General features: G+C 46.0%; 1 protein-coding gene across 3 annotated transcripts in view; it reads right to left on the bottom strand.

Annotated features, from left to right (window-relative positions):
• The window catches only part of TTC28 (tetratricopeptide repeat domain 28), a 122,262-nt gene that overhangs the window by 54,627 nt on the left and 54,398 nt on the right, over nt 1-13,237 (bottom strand). The window lies entirely within an intron of this gene.

Genomic DNA, 13,237 nt, shown 5'->3' with positions numbered 1-13,237 from the left:
GGAATCAGACCCCATGTGGGCCCACACAGCCAGGTGGGCTCAGCCTGCTGCACAACCAGCTGTGCTTCCAGAGGGCTACTGATTTCGTGCAGCCAAGGGAAGGAGGAACGACAAGGGATAATTAGTGCTTTTTATCCAGCACTGTTGCTGTTCTGGAAGCAAAAATAAGTTATTCTAAGTAATTAACTGGCAAAATATATTTGGCACTTGAGACTTCCAAGCCAGAACACTGCCCCTGTGACAGAGGCTGCTCACACTGCTGGCCTCAGGACAGATTTCAGTGAGGTGAAGTGACATTGCCCTCAGCACGGCACCCATCCAAAGGGTAACAAGGCTTCCCATCTCATTCAGGTTTTGCCACCCTGAACTTGGCAGACTTGCCTTTTTTACCCCCTGCTTTTCAGAGCACTCCATGTTTTCATGGCTGGAACATAGTTTTTTAGTGCTTTTCTCTACCCTCAGCTTAATTTTACAAAACTTGTATGAACAGAAGAACACAGAGATGGTCCTGCCCCTCGACTAGTGGCCAGTCTGCAGCAGGGTCAGCATCTGCCTCTCCAGGCACAGCCCCTCTCTGCAATTCCCTATTTGTTCTGCTCAATTCACTGACCTCTGTGTCATTTCTGTACACATTAGTATTTTCAATCTGTGTTTATTATAGCCCATTTAATGCAAAAGGAGAACTTCTATCTGTCCTACGAGGAGCTGCCACTGGACTGATGGCTGCAGTGTCCAGGCAACACAAACATGCTTATTCATTTCTTGATCCTAATCATCTGAGATCCCACCTAGATAACTGTCTGGACCCTGAGTATTAGATTTTCCTGTGGAACCTGAAATAGGATTAAAATGCAAATGCCATCATTGAATGGCCAGTATCAAGAGGGGTCCTGAAATTTTTATTAACTCTTCTTATATTAATATGCAAGAACTGTTTTAGGCAACAGTAATTGGCTCATAATTAATAAAAAACATCCAATGAAGATAAAAATACAGTACAAAGTGAGCATGTAAGAATACAAATGGGACCTCTAAGTTCCCCAAGATTTTACTAAATAAACCCAAGCTGAGTAAAGGAAAACAAGACAACTCAATGTTTTTCTTACTAGAACATACTTTTAATTTTTTGGACCCAGGATCTAGGCAAATACTTCTGTACTGGCATCTGTGGCAGCCTCTGGTATTCATGCTCATACATTGGATTCATACTATTTTTCCCAGCAGAATCCATGGCAATAAAGCATTTTGATCCTTAGTGCATCTCATACGCAATGCTTTCAAGAGTGGGAGGGAAGCAGCAGCCACGGGAGTTCAGTCCTGTCTTACCACAGGCACTTGTCAGTCTGAAGCATGAGCTCATGTTTCTGGAATATGATTTAACTTAGTAGCCCATACTACAGTCTTTACTGGGCAGATGGTATGTTTATTAAATATTTTAAACCAGCCAGGACTAGGGAATTACCTCACACATGGGGGCCCTTCTGAGAGTGCATGGTCACCCGGTTGCCTCAGGACACATGGACAGCTCAGCAGAAATCTGGGAGCCCCACCTATCTCTGAAGCAGAGGCACCCTTTCAAGGGTCATATGTGCAGCAGACAACATTTGCATGGCTTTGGGATGTTCCCCCAGCCATCCAGGGGCTTCTGTGCCTCCCCCTGCACACCCACTCCTGTTTCCACACTTCCTGCTGCCATCACAGGTCAACCCGTGTTACCCTCCTGCCAGGGCTCACCTGGTCCCTCTACCACCAAACTTCCCACCACAGACTCACGGACATGGTGCCATGCTGGCCAACGTTAACTGGATAACAGAGACAGAGGAACAAAACTGGAACAGCATCAGAACTTGGAGCAGAAAATTACTGTCAAACAAACATGGAAAACTTGAAAATAACTCCTCGGTCTTAGACAAAAGCTCCCATTGTACACAGGGGAGGAAATTCAAACCACCTTCATACTGCTGTCATCCTCAGACCCTGGACAGCTGGCCATCGGGGCAGGAAAGGCAAACACACAGAAAAACTTCTTCCATAATGCTCTTTTGGTTTGCCAGATCAGGAGACGATGCCAGAAACAGCAGGAATAACCTATGATGCATTTAATCATGCTGTTCTGAGTCTGCAGAACACCTCTTGGGCAGCCAGACCCACTGCCCCTCGTGGCCGCCCACGCCAGCTGGGCCCGCAGCCGACCAGTGCCATGCAATCAACCAACAGAAGGAAGGGAATGTGGGAACAGCTGCCACAGCTTCTCGGGGCCAAGCACCAGGTTGAATCTGTCCTCTCCCCTTGTAACTGCTTTATAGCCAAATTTTAGAGAAAAATACGGACAAATCTCTGCTGTGGGATTTCAGGAATGTGAGGAGAGGGAAGAATGTGCTTTAATTCAGAACACATGCAGCACATGCATAAATACTGCTGCTGGCCACACGAGCTGAACTCCCGCTTTCCCGAAGTCAAAGCTGCACTCCAGGTAACACTTTTCCTTCAGTCCTACACCTGGCTGGCACCTGAACCACCACTGTCAGCCTGCCCTGCAGAATCAGCATAACAGATTTGTTGTCTCTGCAGCCTTGTTTCTTTATCTTCTACCTGTTTCCAAGGTGCCCCTTACAGGTGGAGAAAGATGGAAATTACTACTTGAAAATGGAAATTTCCTCTAAGCCCCATTGAGCCTACCGAGAAAAACAGGAGGGATGTGTGTTTGTGTAAAATATCTTGCCTTGTTTTATCCAAAGAGCATTTAATCATTCTTATTAATTGTTCTTCCACTACGTGCCAGTGGGATTCTGTGCACAGATCACCTGCCCACCTGAAACAAATGGAACTGACTTAGTAAACAGAGGGACAAACCCTTGCTTACTTAGTTGAAGTTAACAGTTCAGCTTTTCACAGAGCTTATTCCTGTTCTGTTCTCATCCACTTCACGCTCGCTCTAGAAACAGCAGCTACATCCTGGATCCCTTCTTCAGAGAACATCCTTCTCCTTCCCTAACAGCACATGCCAGCAGACAATCTTCCTGTCTTTATCAGCTACAACTCTTAAGCCTTATTTAACAGCAAGAATGAGCCAGGAGTAGAGGAAAGTGCTCTAGAGGAGTAACAACCAACCTTTCAGTGCCCAAGTAGAGCACAAGGAAGGCAGAACCAGCCTCTCGTGTTCTAAGGCCGACATTGCAGTATCTGCTACAGTTCATCCACAAGTAAACAGGGACAGAGTTTGGCACCATTTCTGGTCAAACAACTTCTTTCAGAAATTGCAGAAAAAAAGACACCTTTCACCATGCTCAGAAGAACCACGATTTAAAGTGTAAATTTAATACTTTTCTCCAAATCCAGGCACTCTTCCTCTGTCCCGAAGACTGTACTGTCTTGGCTTCACTCTCCATCTGTAAAGTCCCTGCATCTTGCACTTTCCAATTATCCATGGCACCTCAGCCTGTTTTCAGTTGCTGTTTGATTGCCGCCAACCTGAAAAGCATTTAGGGTTGTTTTGGAAATGCTCTTGTCCCCACTGAAGGACATCAAGATACAGAAGAGATCATTTAACAACCTTCTGACGACCATGGCTTACTTTACCAAGTGACTCAAAACCTCCCTAACTGCTGAAAGTCACATAAACTTTGATCAGCATCAGATGCAGATGTCGATTTGTGTGTCACAAATGCATTGCAGTATTTTAAACAGGCATTTCAGGATTTTAATGCACACAGTTTTCCCAACAGAGAAGACAAACTCCACTGGAGCAACAGCTCTGCATACAACCAAATGTTCATAGACGTGGAACGCACCCCAAGAGCCTCCAGAACCATGCTGGGCTTTGTAGAAAACAAACCCTGAAGCCACTTCCCTAGGACACATCTCCATGGGCCCTGCAGACTGCCACGATCTTGAGCTACATCCCTATGTAACCAGCGAAGAAGAAGAAAATCTGAGCAGTACAATCTCCAGGAGAGTAAAGCAGAAGACAAAAGCAAGATGAAATACACAGTAGTTACGGCACAGGATAACTGTGGCTGCAGCGTACCTGGAGAAGCAGCTGGTGCTCAGCAGGGACCGTGACAGAGAAGGCCAGCACACACCCACTGCAGACACAGCTCCTGCCTCTTGGCTCATCATCTCCCAGCGCCCAGCCAGCACTGCCTGCCAAGGACAGAGCTGATGATGGGGAAAAGGGGGAAAATCAAATTTGTAGAAGTACTAAACATACAAATCTCTTTGGCCAAGGTGAACGTGGGAAAAATTCTTCAGCAGGGGCGTCCCATTTAGCAAATTTTGCCAGATCATTACTCTTGTAATGCAAAGGGGAGAAACATCAACACCATGTTTCCTTACAATGACTTGCCTCCTTTATCACAGATCTCTGAACCACCAAGTAATTTAGCAGTTGCTATGGAAACTGCTAGTTTTATTGAACAGCCCTGAAAGGGTCAAGAGGTACCATCAAACTGGCCAATTGTAAATTATTTCCCCGCTAAACATCTGCTTTATTTTAGTTGCCCCACCACTTCGTTTTGTTGTTAGAACAGTATTTGGATGAACTCCAGAATAGGTGTCATTCTTCAGTGGGGCTGCAACAGCCAAGTCCAAAAATAGCAATTTTCATGCTCTAATACACTGTAAAATCCTTCATACAGAGGAGCCACACTGAGGGCAGAATAGCTAAGGACTGAGGACTCTTCCTCTGCGCACACATCAGCACTGATCTGAGACAGTAGGAACCAGCACAAAGAGCTGGTTTTCACCGTGATTCCCGGGGGTTTCACACTGCTGCTTGCACCAGCCACGAGACGAACACCAGACTGATCCACTTATGCCTTTGCAGAAGGGACAGAGCAGCAGGAGAAGAGCACCCAGCCCTTCTCAGCTTCACAATCTCAAAACAGGACAATCTTCCTTGCCAGCAAGGGTCTGCGCTTTAGGAACACAGAAAACACTGCACTGCCTGCATCAGGCTAACAGAAAACAATGTAATCTACCTTCCTTTGTTCATCACACAGAAAACGACACCTGAGATTCCAAACACTACTTAGCAGCTTCCATTCCTACAAGCCAGGAGAACAGCAGGAGTACTGGCTACACTTCCAACTTTATTATAGGAACTCACTGGATTTGTTTCACTCCCACAAAAGTGCCAAATTCCTTACTATCCCCACTTATTGCACGTGTGTCTATTGTAAACCCAAAAGCACCAGCAAAAACCATAGAGCACTGGGAGAAGGTTTCCTCTGTGGAGGACATGAGCAGCTCCTCTGTGCAGAGGTACTCTCTGCATCTCTTCCACAGAGAGAAAGCTGCCCTAGGCAGCATCACCTGGAAATCTTTATTCCAACATCTTCAACCTTTAAGTTACAACTGTACTTAATTCAAATAACTGGAATGGGCAGGAGAGAATGTTTTATTACAGAACATACCTGAGTTTAAGAGGCTGCATGCTTTCTAATGACAACCATGCCTCAGTTCTTTGCCCACAGCAAGCCAGTGAAGGGCAGGCTCTGTTCCCTCCCCAAGCGTTCTTTCTGTTCTTCTTTTGGCTGAAATTACCCAAGTGATGACAAAGAAAGCAAAAGCTGTGCCTGTGTAGACAAGTTCTGGTCTTTCTCACATATCCTGTGAACTCCATTACTTGTGTCCTGGCTTGGAAGAAAATATTCTAAGTTCTGAAGTATTTGGCATGTCTTGGTATGGAGACTCCAGCCTGATTCAGACTTTCCATCCCTAGGAGCCCCAGGAGAAATGAAGACATTTCTCTGTACATCCACAAGAAAATTTCTCCTTCATCGGGTGATGAGTTCGTAAGTATTAATTTTGGTTCTCTTTTCTAAAATTATCTACTACAGACTAAAACTTTCCCACACTGGAACACAGCAGATACCTGAGCACTGCTCTGCAGTACCTGACACACTCAGCAGAAGGGCCTCTCATGATGCTGGGTGCTTGCCTGCCTGCAGAGCTCAAGTCTGGACTCCTGAGAAAGTTATCAAGGCTGTACAGAAATTGCAAATCATGCAAGTATAGCTACAGAGACACCAAAACAAAAGAGGAATGTTGATGTGTCACAGTTCCTTCCAGCTAAGAGGAACTCATTACATCTGGACTCTGATACAGGCAGGTGTCAGGTGGCAGAAAAGCTTCCCTACGTACAAATATGAGGGGACATGCTCAGCCAAGAGAGGCCCTGCAGCTCTGGAGGCACAGTTCGGGAACGCTGCAGGACAAAGCTGAGCACTGCCCTGCCCCAGGACCACGGCTGAGACAGAGGACAGTACAGAGGACACTACGTCCCAGTTTACTGGAGCTGTTTAGCAGCAGAATCATTTGGAGTGTTAGTTCTCTCCTGACTAACAGACACGGTAACTGCCCATACAAAACCAACAGCGTGAGGGTTTCTCAGCTCTGAGGGTCTGTTTGTCATTCCACAACACAACGCCCTGTGGTGACGGCTGCTGTGCCTCCAGCTCCGCTCCAGCCGGGAGCCCCCCAGCACAGGCAGAACCCTGAGCACAAGGCACACGCCACTGGCACAGAACTCCCCGGCTCTGCTCCCAAGGACAGACCCTTCCTTAATTGCTTTTTGCAACTTCCTCTTCCACTGGACTCTCTTTAGGCATTTCCAAGAGGATGCTCTGACAACCAGGTCACTGCTGTCCCACTGCAGCACTCGTGCAGGATAAACACAGCCACAGTGAAAACTGTGTCTCTAGGGAAGGAGAAAGTTCATAATAATTACAGTTTGCTAAGAAATCTCCACCAATACAGATGGCCACAGTCTCTTCCCTGTCTGTGAACTATACAAATTTGAACAACCTTGGGCGAGAGGTTTAATACAGTGAGCAGGAAAATTTCCTCCACAAGGTACCACGAGAGAGCAGGAGAACAAAGAGCAGAAAGCACTGCCTGCTGCTTGCCACCAGCCTGCAGCCCCGTCAGGGTGCCGGGAGGGGAACAAGCAGGCTTAGTGAATAATTGAAGACACAGAGATGAAATCTCAGAATGTCAGACACATAATAACAGTTTTGTAGTTTTCATCACGAAGTCTCTGAGTTCCCAAATAAGACACACTGAATAATTTATCCCTGTGTCAGTACTGGGTCATCAGCTGTTCACTCAAAGCTAATGATGGTCCAGAACATTTCAAGACACTTGAATGGGTCTGAACAGACTAATGAGCAGGGGCCAGAGGGAAGAGGTGACGAAAACTCAGCCTACTCACCCTTGCCAACACTAAGCCCAGATAAAAGCACGTCGACCCCTTAGTCATGCCCTGTGCATGAGGCCCCACAGGTTATGCACCTGCTTCAGTGTGGCTCAGCATCACCTCTCCTGGGTGCTGCTCCTCAGCACAAGAGAGCTGGGAGCTCTGTCTGCTGCCTGCTGTCACGTCCCTGAGCCTGTCCTGCCATCACATGCTGCCATGAGCCATATCCATATCTGGCAGCACAAACCCTTCACAGCTCACGGGGCAGGCACGGCCCGACAGACCTGCTGCAGGGCACAACTGCGAGAGCACGCTCATGCAGGCACTTGGATCAGAATTCCACAGCAGCTTCCTCATGCAGGCACTTGGATCAGAATTCCACGGCAGCTTCCCCGTTCTTTTGCAGCTGCCTGGAGCACAGTGTTTGCATCACTGGCAACAAGGCATACTCCAATGGCTCATGCATATTCTTCCCAGCATCCACAATGCCCAGCAGCAGAACAACTGTTCCTGCCCACACTATCTTGAAGCCCACCCCCCTCACAGCTCTGTGGCACTAAATACGACTCGCTCACCAGACCAGGCAATGAACACTGCACAGCCTTTGTCCAACCATCATTAGGAACTTGCCAGGTAGTTATGTGCACTCAGATTTAACAGCTGATTTTATGGGTTATTTTTAGTGGGGGGTTTTTTCCACATTTTTCAGATTTTTAGCTGGGCAGGCACACGTGCAGCAATCCATACTCAGCCTGTTTAATCAATAACTGTATGGCAGCAGGTACAAATCACTGCATTTCCAAGAGAAATTTCACAATTGCCACACCCAACCACCCATGATGGGATCAAAGAGCACAGCTCAATCTGTCCGTGAAATCTGCTTTCCTATAAATCTGCTTTAGATAATATGAACACACAGGCGCCTCACACACAACAAAGCTTGAAGGATTTAAGTCAATTCTCAACCACCAAAGGCTTACCCACATATTAACATCCTGAAGCAGCCCTCATCAATACTGACTGACCTAGTGGCATGAGTAATTACCTCCTAGTTCATCCTTTAAATGACAGAGGAATCCTTCCCAGCTGAGCTATTCCCCTGAGCATCTTCCTGGGAAGAAAGAGCAGCATTCAAAAGCAGAGCTGCACGCCTGTAGCTTTCCCAGAGGAAAAGGCAAGCAGTCACCAAGGAATTCCCCTTTCTGTCTATACTGACAGGAGTTTTGTAACGTATCAGATTATTTGAAGGAAAAAAAATAAATGTAATACAACTACACTTGCACATATTCTGTTGGCTTTCATGACAATAAATGTTTTCCACTGTTTCTCTTAAAAATCTCTATCATTTAAATTAAAAAGTCTAGAGTAAATTGCAGTAAATTTCCTGAGATATTATTTATGCCCATTCATTTATAAGATACAAAAAAATTTTCCCTCAGAGATCTCCTGGTCTGCTCTGTTAACTGATCATCACTGATTTCACACGTCTTTCAGGAGAAGCTCCCTTTCTTTCTCCAAACCTTCAGGATGCTCCCCCAGACCCTGCACACCGCTCAGCTCTGCCATCCAGTGCCGAAGGGCTGTGCCAGACCCTCCGGTCACACCGCAGAGTGTTCCCGCTCTATGCCTAGGTGCTAAAAAGGGAGGAGAAATGTTTTACAAAGAAATGAAAAGTGAGAATTAAAAGTCTGGAAAGAACTGGTCATTTAAATGACAATGTGTCAGACAAAGGCAAAAGACAAGAAACGAAGAAATCAAATTCACTTAAGTGAGCACGTGTGTGCACTCATGCATATGCAACAGAAAAAAGACAGCCAGCCCCAGATCAATCATGCTAATATCATATGAACATCAGAAAATGCAGCTCGGAGTCAGCGAGTGTCCAGCAGGATAGAAACAGAGACATAAGGAAAGGTACAACTGCCACAACTGCACCAGTGTTACTATGTCCCTGCACTGTCCTGCAGCAGCTTTTTCTGCAGATCAGTTAAGGAGTCTTTCATTTAATTCTTGCATAATAAAGTGAAAAACAATAACATCATCCTTTACGTCTTTGTTAACACTTCAGTAAATAATTCCAAGCTTTTCTCTCACTACATGGCAATCTTTCAAGGCATCTGTTCTTTCTCATCACACATCATCAGATGTACTTCCAATCAGGGTGCCACAGGTCAAGAAGGACATCACTGTACAAGATCACAACCTTCACACTGGGTCCAACAAAAGGTCCGTGCAGACCTGCAGGTGATTCTGGCCACAGCCCCCCTGGATCCCATGTGAGGAGCACGGCAGGCATGCAGTGACTGTCCTCAAGGCCCTTCCCCACATTCCCACCTATTTGTGACTCAGTACAACCTAGAAATGAGAACATGTAATACTTGATTCCCTTCATGTATTTTTAATGCTTTCTGAAGCTATAATGCTGTATGTTTCCTCTGTGGCACAGCAGCCCACACCGGCACACTACCACGGCTGCTGGAGGACGCACCAGTGCTGCCCAGGAACCCAAGGGAGACTGGAACCAAGAACTTCTCCAAGACAAGAAGTGCCTCAAACGGAGGCATAGCAAGACCAAGCCTCAGCAGCTGCAGACATCTCTGTCCCATCAGGCACACGGATCTCGCAAGTGGGGGCTCAGAGCCCAGCCAGTGTAAGCACAGGACACGTGATGTGCTCACCTGACAGCAGTGCTGGGCCTTGAAGACAACCAACTCAAGGGGATCCTGGCCAAGTCACTTCTCTCTGTGCTCCAGCTGCACAGACCTGCAGAGCAGAACACCTCATTTCTTTGCATGGAATGCAAGACTCATGTATGAGGAAATGCTCCAAGTGCTGTTAGGCAGGACACAGGAACCTCACCGCAGCCCATGGCTTTGAGTGGGAGAGGCCTGCAAAGCTCCATTCTTCATTTAACCAGGCAACAAATAGGTGAAAGTTAAAAACTCTTCTCTTGAAAAATGAAACAACTAGGAAGTTGCCTTTTTCTGAGAACAATCTGCTTCCACGGCAGCATGACAGAGGTTATTTTGAACTTATTACTTTGACTGGATTCAGCTGTAAGTAATTAAATTTAGTCATAGAAATCAGACCTATAAATGGAACCTACAAAAGCAATTACCAGAGCTTCCACTGGATCAGGAAGCAACGGCAACTCTGTTTGATGTAAACTGAAAGAAACATCATTTATACTGCGCGAGAAGTCACAGTAACACAGTCCCCTTGTAGAGATTTGCTTTGAAAATTCCAGTTTTCAGTGAAGAGAGTCACAAGTTATAAATTCCAGCCATGCTCTCTGCTCCTTCCACTTTAACAACCTCACAAGCAAAAAAGACAATCATATCACACAATTTGAAGGGACTATTTTGGCTTCTGTTCTGTCCTCAGAAACCAGACGAAAGAGGAGGGAATTAAACATGCAAGAGATGGGGTGACTAAGCACCAAGATTTTTTTAAAAATACATTTTGATACCTTATTTTGGTCTGTTTAGAAGCTAGACTATGCAGAATCTGATGGACCCGTGAACCCAGCAGGTCTCTCTCAGCCCAGTTCCTGAGCACACACATTTTCACTTCTCAAACCACTGCTGTACAAGTGGATTGACCAGGGAAAGCTTGTGGAATTGTGCATTCCTGAATAGACTGGTGGAGAAGTGCAGCCTGACAAAGTTTGCTGAGGACACCAAACTGAGTGGGGAAGTGGACACTTGGGAAGGGAGAACCACACTGCAGGAAGACCTGGATAGGCTGGAAGAGCGGGCAAACAAAAACCTTACGAAGTTCATCAAGGACAAATGTTAAGTCTTGCACCTGGGAAAACAGAATCCAGGTGTGCAGCACCAGCTGGAATCGACCCAGCTAGGGCCCCTTCTGTGGGAAGGGACCTGGTGGACACCAAGTTCAGTGTGAGTGACCACTGTGCTGCTGCAGCAGAGAGAAGATGGAGACTCCCTTTTTACAAGAAGTCACTTGGAAAAGTTGAGGGTTAATGGGTACAATTCCAATTCAGCCAAAGGAATGATCTCCCTGGGGAAGTGATGGATTCCCCAGTGTTGGATACTTTCAAGATTCGCTAGACTGGGTGCTGGGGCATCTTGTCTAGAGCATACTTTTGCCAAGAAAGGTCAAACCTTAGATGATCCTTGAGGTCCCTTCCAACCTGGTATGCAATGATTCTGATTTGACCAGTAATAAACTAATTTCCCCAAACTGAGTCTGTTTTGCCTATGACAGTAACTGTGAGTGGTCTCTCCCTGTCTTTAATTCAAGCCATGAGCTTTTCACTGTATTTTCTCTTCCCTGTCCAGCTGAGGAGAGGAGTGATACGAGTGGCTTTGGTGGGCACCTGGCCTCCAGCCAGGGTCAACCCAGCACATAACTATAAATAAGCTCTGGCATTTCCTATTACATGAAGGGCTGTTTGACCCAGCAGCCTTCAGGTTTTACACATTCAGTTTGTTTTCAATTCCCTCCTAGCAATCCCTCCAGCCTTTTACTCTTTAGAGTCAGACTTTAGACACATCACACTTTGTAGCACACCCAGCGTGGATTGTGGAATCAGAGCTGATCAAGTAACAAAACAGGATGTTCCTTTGGCATAATACCTATAAACTTTTGCTTGCGGCCTCTTCCCTGACAGAGGAAACTCCAGGCTTCAGTGTGCATTACCTACATCACACAGATGAACAAAAAAACAGAGGAGAGAAACAGCAGCTATTTCCTCCTGTCTGGAAGCCAGCATGAGGTCCTTGTGTGGCCACTCACTGGGGGGCAGAGTGCTCAGCTGCAGGCAGCAAGCGTTTGTGCTTTCTGGTCTGTAAGCTGGAGAAAACCTGAACAGGACCCAACCCAGAGCAGCAGTGCCACCAGCACACACAGCACCGAGCACCTCCTGCCCCACACAGCGCAGGGACAGCCAGCCCAGACCCACCGTCTGCCCACCCTTGGCCCCCCCATTTTCCATCTTTCTGCACATACTGAAGTGCAGCACCGACTAGGGCAGGAGAAACAGCTGAATCGTGCTCTCCTTTGTCAAGAAGATGAAGATCCTGCATGTTGCTGGAAGTAAAATCTGCCACATGCTCATCGAATTTGAATCCCCATCTGGAATTGCAATCCAGGGACTCAGGTAGCAAAAGGTCATCACAGTAAACTCCTCTGTGCTCAGATATCAGCATCGCTGTCAATATTGCAGTGCTCTCCTTCATGGTACTGACAAGGATAACAACCCACTATTTGTCACAATTCCTTTTACTTTACAGAGGAAAGCAGAAACAACAGTTTGTTAGCAAGTATGACACAATTAACAGAGTAGTAAAGGTAAGAACCACTGCACCTTGTAAAATCTTTGCCTGGTTATGAGAGTTCTAAAGAGTTCTTTGACTATTAATGACATTGTGCAATGAGGTCTGCAGCAGCTTGGCAGCATTAGCAATGATTCACTGCCACAAGGCACTTCTCAACCAATGTATTCAAAAATCACAATTCTGAAAGCTTTTCCTGGTCAATCCCTGGCCATAAAAATGTGAGGAAGACACAGGATCCACAAGGAATGGAAACAGATCCCCGCAGACTGAAAATAATGTTACATATAAACATGTTATAGGGCTATCAGATGTTCTAATTTTTTCTGTAACACAAATATTTTAATTATCATTTGAAAAGGAATGTGCTAGAGCCATCCCTTACTGGGACTGAACACACAGATTCTGCAAATGTTTATGCTGCTATAGAATAATTGCAAACAGACAGCCAAGCTCTGAAAAGCAGCCATGTGACAGTTCTCACACAAGAGAGTTCACGATGAGAAAATAGTCATACATACATCAGTAGATCAGGAAGTCCTCTAGCAGTCTCTTAAGGAAAAGTACTTTGAGCCTGAAGTCTCTTAAGCCTGCCTAGGGCAAACCTTTTTGAGGACTACCTTGGTATTTGCATTCTGACATTAAGTCTCTCCATAATAAAAAACCCAAACAAAAAATAAACTAACATTTTAAAACAAACACTTTTGACATAAAACACGAAAAACTTCCTGTCTGGGAA

The sequence above is a fragment of the Pipra filicauda genome, unplaced genomic scaffold, assembly GCF_003945595.2.
Source record: "Pipra filicauda isolate LSUMZ 115617 unplaced genomic scaffold, ASM394559v2 scaffold33_size4404698_pilon, whole genome shotgun sequence".
NCBI classification, from domain to species: Eukaryota; Metazoa; Chordata; class Aves; order Passeriformes; family Pipridae; genus Pipra; species Pipra filicauda.
This window is presented reverse-complemented; position numbering and strand designations above follow the sequence as displayed.